The 14,518-nt window shown below is 37.6% G+C and overlaps 1 non-coding gene across 1 annotated transcript; it reads left to right on the top strand.

Annotated features, from left to right (window-relative positions):
- The first annotated feature begins 13,916 nt into the window (after positions 1-13,916).
- Trnae-cuc (transfer RNA glutamic acid (anticodon CUC)) lies at positions 13,917-13,990 on the top strand. Its single transcript has one exon. It is a non-coding gene; the product is annotated as a tRNA-Glu (tRNA).
- Positions 13,991-14,518: the final 528 nt, after the last annotated feature.

Here is a 14,518-nt window from a genome sequence, read left to right as displayed (position 1 = left end):
AAAGGAGTCTTATTAAGGAAGTTGGGGCCCAATCTCACATTAGGGCCTACTTTTTCTTCTATTAGATGCAGGGTCTCTGGTTTCATTCCTAGGTCCTTGATCCATTTTGAGTTTTGTGCATGGTGAGAGATAGGGGTTAATTTCATTTCGTTGCATATGAATTTCCAGTTTTCCCAGCACCATTTGTGGAACAGTGGGGTAGGGAGTGGCAGGCATGGGAGGAATAGATGAACTCTAGATAGGTCAGAGAGTTGGGAGGGGAAGGGAGGGGGCATGGAGTTAGAAATGACTATGGAATGTAATGAACATTATTATCCAAAGTACATGTATGAAGACATGAATTGGTGTGAACATACCTTGTATACAACCAGAGATGTGAAAAATTGTGCTCTATATGTGCAATAAGAATTGTAAAGTATTACGCTGTCATATATAAATAAAAAATAATTTAAAAAAGAGAACTAACGAACAACTCTAATTTGACAAGAGATTTCTACCAGTGATCACAGTAGAAAGCATCATGGTCTATGTGGAATAACTAGAAACACCCATTACAATCAGGAACTAGATAAAGGTGCCTGCTCATGTCTTCACTACACAGCATTACACCAAAATTATGATTAAGATAAGAAAAAAAATGTGAAATACACATACTGAAAATGCAAAATGGTTATTGTTTACTAGTGATCAGATCATTTATACAGTTTGTCAGTTGATTGTCTTGATTTTCCTATTAGAATAAATAGAGAGCTTGGCACTGTGTTCTGATAAGATAAAGGATGCAAAGCTTCCCATGTATCTGCAAAATGGAATGTATTTAAAAGTCCCTTTTCTTGTTGCAGTAAAAAAAAAGCAACAAGGAAGAAATATGAAAATAAATGTATAATAATGTATGGAAAAATACAAAAAATGTGCTGGTGGTGATGAGAAGATAAGTGAAAAATCATATCACATGCTCATGAAAGCAAAGACTCAATACAATAGTCAACAGTTCTTTCCACCTCAATAAATTCAATGAAATCCCTCAAAATTCCATGCTAGTGTTTTTTTTTTTTAAATCTGTCTTGACCAGATAAGTCTAAAATTCAAGTTAAAGAATAAATGCGAAAAAAGGCAAAGGCAATTTGGAAAGAGAATAATACATTGAGAGTAACTTGATTGAACAGATTTCACATCACATATAAAGCTTCAGGAATTGGAGCAGTCTGGTGCATGTAGAAATAGATTTATGCTCACTAGCAGGGGGCTATTTCCAAGACTTACTGTTGAGTGAAAAAAGGTGAAGATAGAGAAAGTAAATTTTTCTATTTTCTAATTCACAAGGCAGGCATAGATTCAGAAGGATGCACATTTCCTGGGGATATAGTATCTTTGGGAATGGAATAGTGGGATACTGAGTCAAGGATATTTTTGCCTATGTGTAGTCATAAAATTTTTAAAGAATTTAGTTATATATGCTACTCAGTTTATGATAAATAGAAATCTTAAAAATGGCATATCCAAATACATAAATACAAATCCATGTTCATAAATGTATCTCTTTGTATCTCAATCTATCTGTTTCTATGAGTTAACCTTTATTGTGCAACATGACAGGGTAAAACTCAGTTACATAAAACAATGTATGTTATTAGTTCAGACAATTCCGTGACTTAATATGGAAGCTGCTCTGATTCAGCAGAGATAAATGTCTAGAATGAGGTCACTCCTATGTCCAGTCACCTGTCTGGGCCTTGACTGGAATTGCAGATGGTTGGTGCCTCTCTCTACATGGCATCTCATCCTTCAGGCCAGTTTGGGCTTGAGCATCTGATGCTAGAAAGATTCCCCGTAGCCACAGGGGGCAAATTCTAATGCTTTTTGAGGTCCTGTTTATGTCTGATTTGCTTTCACATTAGCTACCCTAAGTCATGAGTCCAGTCCCAAAGTCAGTGTGGAAGAAGACTACAAAAGTAAAAAGTCTAAATATATATCTACCTACAATAAATAATGGCTGTATGTGGGAGGTAGAAAAAATGGAGGAGAAGAGAGGTTTTGCTTCTTTATATACTAATGTACTAGGTTTTAAAAAGCAATGAAAATGTATTATGCTTACGATGTGTATTACTTCAAGAAGTAAATGGAAGAAAATCTACTTCTGCACTTAAAGACTCTGAGTTTCCCGACCTTGACTTTATTCCCTGCATCTGCATCATCTTTCCTCCCTAGCCACCGAATCTTTATGCCCTGCCCTTGTTAAACATGCATTTTCCCACAGTGAGACACTGCAAAATGCCCACCACCTCCTAGAATACCTCACCTTTTCAGTCACCCCAGCATCTGCCAGCACATATGCACAGATATCATGGAAACATGCATAACGAAGTAAACAAGGACAAAAAGCCTTTTAGAAATACCAATTCGTTGCACCTGCTTCTGTCCCCTAAGGGAGGAGCATAATTTTGTTTTAGAGCGCATAGCCTTTTGTAAAGCTCGATTAGCTGATTTGAAGTGCCAACATTCAGTTTCTCAGGGAATAGTACTGAAGAATACAATGTAAAAAAGAGATAGTCAAACTTCTTGTGACAGGTTAGAAAAAAAAATAAAGGGGATCAGGAACAGGATGAGAAAACAAAGGAATAAAAAGGAAAATAATGGCTTTGGGTGTTCCACATTCTTTTAAGGATAGAAGTGTATTACTAATTAAGTGATTGCCTTTCTTCTTTTTTTGTTGCGCCTCTATACTCTGTTGTGCTGTGCTGGAGCTTGGATGCTGTAAAGTGCATTTTACTTTGTCAGCAGCCTTAGTCAGGCTTTGCCATAATGAGACGAGGGACTTGTTTCTTCGTCTTTGCTTGCTATTCCTATCACTGGAGCCCATTTGCTATTACGGCAATCATCCCCAAGACAAAGGCCTTCACTCAAGTAGCAAAAGTTGGCTCCAATTTCTATCTTTCTGCAATTCCAGAACCAGCCTCGTTGCACCCAGCACTAGTGGGGTTGTACCCTTTCCTCAGATGCTCAGCCTAGCGATAAGCTCTGACCTACCTCTTCAAGATCCTGATTTGCAAGCATCAGCCAGATGGCAATCTCCTCTCAATTCTCTCCAGTCTATGCAATTTGAGCTTTTACATTGTGATTTTGCACACACACACACCCCTCATGCGAGTGTGCGTGCACACACACACACACACACAGACACACACATAAACTTTACTTTTCCAAAGTTGGTGCCTGCTTTCAGCACCTAACATTGTATTATCCCAATGCATCCTTTTTTTATTATTTCTCTCTGAAAAAAAAAACACCCAAATGAGAACAAACCAACAATATTTTTTCAGCATTTGCTGAATAAATAACAGAATCATCCATTATCATTTGTGCTTGGCAGAATGGGGGAGTGGGAAACACTTACAGTGAAAGAGATGGAAGACTTACTTATGCCCTCAGTGGAGGTCATCAGCCCAGGGAAGCCAGAGGCAGGCTAATGAGAAGCAAGATATTCTACATGATTGGGTTGAATATCATATTTGATTTGGAGTATGCTTATGAAAGTGGGGGCATATAGAAAACAAAAATAGGGAAGCTGGCAGTCACTGGCCATCTCCTGACCACTCTAGGCTGATTGCTACAAGATTGTGGGTTGGTTTACTGAATTTGTAGCTGTGGAGTTTGTGGGTGAGAGTTTCACCATCATGGATGGTCAGGACATTGCTCATTTGTACATAGGGAGCGGGAGCATGGGAGGAATAGATGAGCTCTAGACAGGGCAGAGGGGTTAAAGGGAAAGGGAAGGGGCATGGGAATGTGATGATCATTGCTATCCAAAGTACATGTATGAAGGCACAAATTGGTGTCAATATTCTATGTATACAACCAGAGAAATAAAAAATTGTGTTCTACACATATAATAAGAATTGTAATGCATTCTGTTGTCATATATAAATAAAAAAATTACATAAAAAAAGAGTTCTGCTCCATCACACGTTCTAGAGAATTACTCCGAAGCAAGCTTATGAAGCAGGGTTTATTTAAAAAAGGGTAACATAGACTTCTCCTGGGAGAGAGAAGGGGGCTGTAGCTTGTATCCTGGTATCCCAAGAAGTGAGGGTGTTTGCCTTTTTATATGTCTTAGGATTCCTTTGTTTGTCTCTTTTTCCCCTCATCTCTCTCCTTCCTGCGTAGGTGACTAGGCCCAGGAGATGCTCAGTGGAATGGCCAAAAGGTAAGGGCTGGATGGAGCAGCTCAGGACACATTAATTATCAACCTTATAACTCCCTGTAGGGAGGGGCAATTCCTGGGACAGGTTACCTTAGCAACAGGCAGGTTCTTGATAAGGGTGGAGGAAGGGCTCTGAAGGAATTCACATTTCAGTCCCTCAGGGGGCTGTCTCTAACTTCCAGGACTCACTCCAATTGGCCTCCTTGATCCCACCTGACTCGGTTTACCTATCTATACTGACTGCCTGTCTGATTCTGGCTTCACATTCACCTCTGTGCATATTTACTTAAGTGCCCATGTGGAGTTCTTCTTGTTGAAGTGCTTTGTGTGGTTTCTGTGTACCTGAGTAGCATCTGATTCAAGGACACTCTAATATTCAATTTTCAAAAGATTTCATTGTGTGTATATCTACATTGCCAAATCTTACAATAACCCTGTAGACACAAATGACTTAGATGAGTGGCATTTGGAGAAGATCAAGGAAATGAAACACCTAGAAGAGTGTAGGACCGGAAAAAAAGCAGCTGTGGGAGGCAACATGGCCAACACCAGATTTTAACAGAGAGAAAGCAAACCTTGAAATGATCAAGAGGACCAAGTCCCAAGGCTTCCCATAGCTCTACTGCATTCTAGGAACCGTAAGAATGTGCCTAATAAACCTATTGGTGTGGTTAATCAGTTCCCAAGTTGATAAAATCAATTTCATGTAAGCACCTTGGTAATAATTTTGAGATTCATATACTTTTGTTGCTCCTGCTCTTTGACCCCAAGGATTTAGGAACTCTTTGCCTGGAAATGGAGATGAAGACAGAACAAATTTATCTTGTTGTAAATCACAATATCATAATCCACCCCAAGTCTCCAAACATGGATCCCTCCATCAAAAGAATATATGACCCCCAAAATCCTGGTGTTATAAGAATCGAATTTAGTCATTTACAATTAGTCCAGTGCACCCTCATATTTTATAAAATGTCTCGCAGGGAGAAGGTCTCTTAGGTTTGCAGGCTTCCTTCAGTCTTGACTGGTTGCAAAAACAGGAATGGTCTCAGCAAACATGCAACTTCACCTTTAAGGCGCCTGAGATGATGGAGCTGAGAGATATTGTGATCCCCTGCTCTGCTCCTTTTTCAGGTATTTTCTTCGTAACCCGGTTATTTGTTTCTTACCCTCAACAATGCTATAAGTACTTTCCCTTTAGTCTATTCACATTTGTATACAGTTTCACAGATGTGGAACTATGGGGCTATTTTTACCACCATGAAATATAGCTTCATTTATTGCTGAAGCCAGTTTTAATCGGATGGAATGAAAGTGCCATATACCTCCACTAGGCCTCTAAGTATTTTGGGGGGAAAAGGAGTAGCGAAGATTGAACTCAGGGGCATTCAAGTGAAGCCCGAATTAGACAAGCAGTCAGTATAGATAGGTAAATCGAGTCAGGTCGGATCAAGGAGGCCAATTTTGAGTGAGTCAGAAAGTTGGGGACTGTCTGTCCTCTGAGGGATTGAAATGTTAATTCCTTCAAAGCCCTTTCTCCACCCTTATCAAGAACCTGCCCCTGCTTGCCAAGGTATCCTGTCCCAGGAATTGCCCCTCCCTACAGGGAGCTATAAGGTTGTTAAAGTGGCCTTGGCTACTCCATCCTGCCCTTCCCCCTTCAGCCCACCTCTTTCCCACCTTTTGGCCCTCCCACCAAGCATACCTGGGCCTAGTCAGGTACTCAGGAAGGACAAAGATAGGGGAAGAGGGCGGGAGAACAAAGGAAGCCTAGGACATATAAAAAGGGCAGAACACATCGCCCCTTGGGATACCAGGATAGGAGCTATGGCCCCCTTCTCTCTCCCAGGAGAAGTCTATGTCACCTCTTTCTAAAATAACCCTACTTTATATGCTTGTCTCAGCCTGCTTCTCTCACCAGTGGTATCACAACCAGTGAGCCACATCCCCAGCCCTTTTTTGTATTTTTTTTAGAGACAGGGTTTCACTGAGTTGCTAAGTGCCTGCCTGGCTTTGAACTCCAGGTTCTCCTGCCTCAGTCTCCAGAGCTCCTGGGATTCAAGTGTACACCACTGAGCCTGGCAGGCCTCTAAGTATTTTGAAATAAGCCTTAAAAACATAAAGTTTCTTGGAGCCGCAGTAGTGGCTCAGTGGTAGAGCGCTTGCCTGGCATGTGTGAGGCCCTGGGTTCAATCCTTAGCACCACATAGAAATAAATAAAATAAATAAAAAATCCATTGACAACTAAAAAATATTAAACAAACAAAGTTTCTGGATCTGGAGTAGATATTAAACTGTATTTTTAAAATTGAAATCATTCTACCTTTGTCTTCAAAGAATTCAGAGTCAAAGAAATTAAGACGGGAGAAGCAAGTAGAAAGTGATAAAAACAATATAATGTAAGGTTCAGCATAAGCACTAGAACTAAATGGAATTGTATTACTTTTTAAAAAGGTAAGAAAATCTATATCATTTTGGTAGATTGGGAACTTCTGAAAAGTAGATCAAACTTTCATCTTCACTTTTCAATAAAGAAGAAACCAACATAAAAAAAAATTCCAAAAAATTGTGATTGCCAAAATTGCTCACTCTTCTCTCTCTGAAAGCTGTATTTTTTTGTTCTACTTTTTACATTCACACAGTTTCGTTACAATCATGATGTAAAATTTACTATATTTCTTCACATTGCCACCAATATTTGTTCCTTATATTTTTAAAATTTTTATTATTACATTTGTAACGATTGTGTTATGTTTTTGTGTTGGATATGCCATATATTATACGTAAAGTTGGGCTTTTAAAAATTATGTTTCTATTTGGCAACGTTAGATTTATCCATAAAGATATTAACTGTGTCACTATAATTTTGCTTCAGGGTATTGTTTCTGTAGGATACACTTTTAGGAAAAGATTATTTGCCATTACATTCATGGCTCTTCATTTTGAAATAATTATTTTGCAAAAAGATTGTACCAGTTTGGAAGTATTGTTAGTAAGGAACTGGTTTATCTTAGCCACATCAGTTTATATTATCTTTGTTTTTTAATCCAGGGTGCTGTAATTTGCATTTTTAACTACTAATGAGGAGAAGAATCTTTCCATCTGTTTTCTCTTTGTATTTGTTGATGAGGATTATAAAATGTGCAGAGAAAAGGCAATGAAAATACCTTGAAGAAAGAAAGACATGAGCAGGGCTGAGTGGTAAAAGTGAAGCTAGCTAGATAACAGAAAGATAAGTACAATTATTGTTTAGAATGGGTATCTGTATTGGTATGTGTACATACATGTGCGCAGGTCTCCATGTTTCTTGCTCATTACTTGGTATGAATTCAGCACATACGAAAGATAGTTTTAAATAAATCTCATATTATCCTCAAAACAACCAGATGTTTTGTTTTCCTCTTTTTTTTGGTGAGAAACTGAAAGCTTATGAAAGTCAAGTGACATGCCCAAGGCCACAAAGCTCAACAGCTGAGTGGGTTTTCACCAATGTCTCTCTTACTCTTAACACATTTCTGGGTCACTCCAAATATTTTTGCTTACTGTAGAACATTTGGGCTGAGAAGAAATAAAGGTACGTAGGTTTTCAGAAACGGGCAAAAATGGAATCTTCCCAGGCCATGGTAAGATTTACCAAAATGAGATCTATATTGGTGAAAAGGGCAATACCCATTTTCTACTGCCAGACGGACTTGGTTTTAGTTTAATTCTCTTTCTAGAACTGATGTTTGTTCTTGGCTAACCATCTATGATATCATTATACTGCACACAATGAATTATTCACCCGAATGTGTCTTACAATTAGCTTCAGCAGAGTATTTGCTCCTTTTGTCCAAACATTTTACTTTATCTATAAAGATTAAATTAATCATCTCTGCCAGCAATGAATAACTGAAAGAATTAGTTTTTAATATCTGGAGCAGAATAGGGGAAATTGCAGGCAAAGAAATACATTTTGCTTGACCAGTGTTCCATGTTTCCTTTTATAATTTGTATTCTCACTCACATGCATCATCTTGAATCAGGGAGAGGAGGAGAGGGGACACATTGTTTAATCAATGACTGCCAATCTTTCAGGAGAAAGACAGCTGGAGAAAGATGATTAATTAAGACGCATTTTAATTGCACTCATACTATTTCATTTAATTTTCACAATCATGCTTAAGTTCGATGTTCTTAGTTCCTTACTTTACAGATGCGAGAGTAAGCACAGGTTATGTGAGTAAGCCAGAACATGTGCCTGAGCTGTGCAGCAGCACAGTGTAGCTCTTGTATGTGGGACCCAGGATTCTTCTTCATGTCTGAGAGTGGTGACTCACTGAGGTTTTCCACAATGGGTTTGGTGATGATGACGACAGATGTCACTGGCGTATACTTAGTGACACACGCATCTTTTGCATGTTGTACATATAGTATTTTGTTTAAACGCATGAACACCCTATATGGCGCTTTTTGAGATTACCTGCACATTAGATGAAGGAACCACAGCGTCATAAAGAAAAACAGTCAAATCCAAATATTCTAACTCTGAGTTTGCTGTGCCTCTTAACTTCTATATTATGTCAGTGACTTTTAATTATAGAAAATTTCAGCCAGGTGTTCCCAAGGCAAAGATACTTTATAATAAAATAAAAAATTCAAAATGGAAATTAAAAAGTTGTATTTTGAATAAGAATGGATTCTCCCTTTTCCTTAGTATTTAATGAATGACTAGATGAAGTTATTCTGGTGTTATGAAAATTTAAAAGTTCCCACAGTTTGTTAAAAGATTTGACTGAGGACCTGGCTTCATTTTATAATGCATAGGACAACCTGATAAATAAATGGAATAAAAGTAATAACTAGTCTTGATAGTGAGACAACTCCAGATATCAATCACTTTATGTAAGCCAGTGAGACTAGAAGTGGTCTTCTAAGGGTGGCAATTGCTGAGTATTCTCACTCAGAGTAGACATGACTTTCTTTACTTTGGCTACATAAACTAGTGGGGATTCTATTTCCCAGAGGATCTCTACAAAGCTTCCTAATCAGAGAAAATATTGGGCAATTTTTATGCTCATTACCGAAAACTTGGTCCTTGTCCCCGATGTCAATCCAATAAGGAGGACGTGTGAGGTTTTGAGATAAAGGAAAAAGAAGGTTTATTGCTTTGCTAGCAAAGGAGAAACACAGGGACTGCAGTCCTAGAGTCTGTGGTGCTGGCCCTCAGGAAAAACAGAGGGCTTTAAAAGAAGCTATTCAAGGCTACATTGCAGGTAATCCCAGAAGCAGGTCCTAGGTGCACCTGGACATTGTGTTGAATTTCACTGGTTAATTTGGGAGATAGTCACTTCCTACTTGTTCTGGTGGTGTTTCCTTCCTATGGAGAACAGGTATCTCCAGGTAACTTGGTTCCCTGCCCTCAGGTTAGGGAAGGGGAGAGGGAGAAGAGAAAAAGAAAAACAAGTCCTTCTTAAAATAAGTAGCAAGGATTATATTCAAAAGGTGAAGTGGACCACTGTCACATGCTCCCTTGTCACCATCTTAAAAGCAGCAGCCTCTGAGTCAATTCAGTCCTCTCCGTTCTTCCACAAATTTTGTGCAGAGGCCATAAAACACAATGGTATCTTAGAACCATGTTAGGAAAACAGGGAGCTCAACTTTTAATGGTTTGTTTTTATCATCTTTCCTTCTTTACGTACCCATCTTGGAAATCAGGACCAGGTCCTCATTCTCCTGGTGTTAAAGATTAAAAACCAGAGAAACGCGGAGGCAAGCATAGAAAGCAAATTTTATTTAAAAGAGAGACAGAGACTTCTCCAGAGAAAAGCCTGGATCCAGAGCTGCTGCCCGCAGGATTGGATGTGTCTTGCCTTTTTATAGACTCTACCTTCTCTTTCTTTCCCCTCCCCTGGAGGTGTTAGCAACTAGGAACTGGAGGTTATCTGTCAGCAACTCATTTTCGTTGATAATCAGCTACCAGTCTTGGAAGCACTCTTATATCCTCATGACTGAGCTGTTCCTTGGCACTTAAAAAAGAAGTTCTGAAGATGTTCTTTGATTTAACAAATTTGTTTGTAGGAATTAGTTGTAAGGCCATGATAAATAATAGGAACAAACATTTTCTCCCAACGACACTTATCGTGATAGGTGTAATTTCTATAAAAAACTTGGGGCATATAGAACAATACTACTTGCTGTTCCAATATGGAGATGTGGCAATAATGAAACATTGATAGACCTGCCTTCTGACCTTTTTCTTTGAACTAGTAATGTCCGTACCTAATTTTCATTAATTATTTATTTTATGTATTTTGAACAATGTGTTGTAAACCTTTGCTCATACAATTTGTGAGAAAACATGAATTTTAATGTCTACAAAATAATGAAACTCTGCAAAGGCTAATAGCGAACTTAATAGCAATTTTTAATGATATAGCATGATTTAAATAATTCTTTGTAAAATATATTCTTTATTTTGCTTAATATAAATAACGATACAAACAATTGATCTTTAATTTAACTCTAGTTATTCATAGCTGTGGTTTTATTTTGCACATAAAGAACTTCTTTGTAAAATTATAAATATAATTATTTTAAAATAAAATTCCATAAAATATAAACTGTGGCCATTATTTAAAGCATAGTAACTTAAAATATATCTAAAGTATTATTCTCTTTAGAAAAATCTACTTAGATATTTCATATTTTTTTTCCTGCCTGTAAGTTTACTAAAGAACAGCTTTCCTGAAGTCATATTTAATGATTTTAATTAATATAGTCAGGTCTTTATCACTGAGGATGATCTTTTAATTTTATATTCTCAAAAAGTCATATGATGGTTTTCAGGGGTTTATGACATGCTAATATTTCTTCATTTTTTTTCTCTAGTTTCTCTTTCTATAATATTTTCATTATTTTATAAATTAAAGAAGTAAAATTAAATTTTTATCAGGCTTCAAAAGCACACAAAGGAAAATATCTTTATTCAAGAGCACTAATTTACAGTATAAGAAATGTGCCCTGTTGTTGCTCAAGAGCTACCCAATGTGACCCACCAATAATGTTCTGGTTTGGAGAAAAGCATTAAACCAGGTATGGCATTATAAGAGAGTTTCATTCCTTGGGTGAATTGTTTAGATATTAGCTTTTCCTTCATTGATGCTTTTTAGGATGTATCTGATTTCTTTAAAAGAGTGAAAATCTCTTCTCTGTATGTCCATGGGGAAGTTAGCCAGATGGTACATAATGCTCTTGTCTCAAAAGTAATAAATGGGAAAAATTGTTTTGTCTTAAGATAAATGACCAGAAAGCAGCTGACCATGCAAACTGACTTATCTCAGTCCTCCTGCAAAATGTGGGCTGTATTAATTTATTAATTTTCAAGATAACTTATGAAAATCCTATAATTCTGCTTAAATGAAAACCCCTTAAGAGTATAAACCTAAATGACTTATCATTAATAATGGGATAATATTTTCATATGCCAATCAAATGCTTATTTGTTTTCACTAATCATTTTTTTCCATTATATGAACTCCAATGCCTCAAGGGAGTAAAACTGTCAAAAAAAAGTCAAAATTTGAAATATTTTTAATAATAATAAATATACATTTAGAATAAATCATATCTGTTTTAGAAAGTTTTTCATTTACAAAACCTAAAGTTACTTTTGTTTTCTTCTTATGGGCTTCATGTGCTCAGACTTTCATGAATTATGATTCTTGGTTCATGAAATGCACTGTCATTGTTTCATACAAGGCTCTAGTTTGTTTTATTTTATTTTTAAAATATCTTTATTTTATTTTTATGTGGTGCTGAGGATCAAACCCAGGGCCTCGCACGTGCTAGGTGAGCACACTACCGCTGAGCCACAACCCCAGCCGAAGTTTGTTTTATTTTTACTACGGAGCACCAATACACCCCAGCATGCTACTCAAGAATATGAACCTTACCAAGAACTTATGTCCATTTATAGCTTTCCTATCTCATCCTCTTGTTTCTTCCCCAGAGGTAACTTTCTCCCAGATTTTATTATCCCCTTGTAATGTGGCATTTGAACACATGAGCAAAAGTTGCTTTTGGCATAGAATAAGAATTCCTGGGACATAGCAACCTTATTAGATAGCCAACCATTAAAATAATGCTAAATAGTTTTAAGAGTGGTTGTATCAATTTATCCTCCAGTGAGTACTGTATGAGAAATCCTATGGATTCTGCCTGGTATTTATTGCTTGACTGTTCCTGCCAATTAACTGAAATCAAGGTGTGTCTTGTGTGGTCTTGATTTGCTTGTCTTTGAGGTCTTGATTTGCTTCTCTCAAGCACCAACCTGGCTGAATACATTTATTAGCTAAATGTGTTGACTTTTCTTTATATAGACTCTTACTCCCCTCCCCCAATTTTTCAACTGGAATCTTTTTTTATATATGTGTATATATCTATATATTTTTATACTTCTTTACAGTTCTATTTTGTAGATATCTTCCTCTAATTTTTTGCTTATCTTTTTTGCTTTGTTTTCTTTGGGATGCATTTTGAATTCACTGAAAGCAAGACAGAAATTTTAAACCATGAAGAACAGATTTAGCAAAATACATGAAAACATCACATTTAGGGGGCCAGTTTTCCTTGTTTCATAGCAGGCATGAGAAGGGAGATTTGCTGAGATGACTGAAAATGCAGACATACCTTGCTATCCTGTTATCTGTCCCTAATTCTGGGTTGTGCTCCTTCCTCTCTACCAGCTGAGTTTGATTGGAAGAGGAAAATACACCTCAACGAGTTTTGGAAGGGAGATCTCACAGCCTAAAACACTTTTAGGAGAGCCTCAGGAGGTGGGGGAGGGGGAAGAAATGTTTTCAGAATAGCTTGGGAATTTTGGTTTCCTTGCAGGGAGCATTCAGGTCTTCTGTGAAAAGGAAGATGCAAAAACTAACCACCTGATGTGTCCTTTAAGTTTGCATAAGGAAGTCAAAGAGCATTTTTCATGGAAAGGAAAAACCCTAGCAAGTCATGAAAAAAGGAAAGAAAAGAAATTGGAAAGATACCACAGCAGAATGAAATAACTAAGGGCCCAATTAAAATGCCTTGGCACTTTCTGTGTCTTGAGTTGACCAAGGAAACTCCGAAATGGGTTCAGCTTCCCTGAATTACCTGCATTTTACTTTGTCAATGATGGTGTGAAACAATGTAATAGAGTATTCTCAAACTTTAACCCTTCATACCCAGAGATCTTAGTAAACTACAGACTTTGGGGCTCACCTCTAGAATTTCTGATCCATTAGCTTTGGGATGGAACTCAGAAATGCATTTCCTATAAGTTTTCAAGTGACATTGCTGCTGCTGCCCAGGAACCCTATTTTGAGAATCATTGGTAATAGGTGATACCGAATCTCGAAGGTTTAGAAAAATAGAAATAGATGTCTTGTAACTCCACTCAGTGTGATAGTGCATATGTGTGTGCACACATGTGTGTGGTGGTGGTGGTGGTACTGGGTGATGTTGCTTTTTTCCGTCCTCTAAGATCACCTGGAATATCAATATCCAGATGTCTGTACATGTGGAAGTCTCCATTCTGCCTAGAAAAAGCGTATGTTTCTGTAGCTGATGGATACACCCAAGGGAGACTGGACATCATTGTCTTATCACACATTAGGAGGGATAGGAATTAGATTTGGTGAACAGCTAGCCAATCTTTATCATAGCATTTGAAATAAAACAATGGGGTAGAGTTGGGGATGTAGCTCAATTGGTAGAGTGCTTGCCTCTCACGCACAAGGCCCTGGGTTCTAATCCCCAGCACCACCAAAAAAAAAAAAAAAAAAAAATACAATGGGGTAGTTGAAAGTAAAATAGAGTTATACTTACTTCTCACTCGAGGGCCTGGGGTTATGTACCACAAATACTTATCTCACAAGAATATTTATGCTCTGGTTCTTGCCTCCATCTGTGTTCTCATCATCACCCATTTTCTCCCTTGCCACTCTGTGTTCCAGCCTGACCAACTTTATTTCTGCTCCTTATGGGAGTCATGCTCTCTGAGGCTTTTTCTCTTTCCATTTTGCTCTAAAAGTTTCCTGTTCTTTATCTTTTCCCACCTGTGCCATTCATTGATTAACTTATCCATCCTTCAGGTCTCAACTCCTTTAGGGGAAATCTTCCCTGAATACCGCAGAGACCCCAAATTAAATTAGTTGCAACTTATGAAATAGCTGAATGCACCAATTTGACTGTTTTGTTTTTGTTGTTGCTGCTTTACTTTTTTAACTGTGTGACTTTCCTAAGAACTCCTTACCTCCAGATCAAACCCTGAATGTATGTTCCCTACTCTTTTAT

Source organism: Ictidomys tridecemlineatus, chromosome 5, assembly GCF_052094955.1.
Source record: "Ictidomys tridecemlineatus isolate mIctTri1 chromosome 5, mIctTri1.hap1, whole genome shotgun sequence".
Taxonomy (NCBI): Eukaryota; Metazoa; Chordata; class Mammalia; order Rodentia; family Sciuridae; genus Ictidomys; species Ictidomys tridecemlineatus.
Note: the sequence above shows the minus strand (reverse complement) of the source record. Positions and strands in the feature narration are given on the sequence as shown.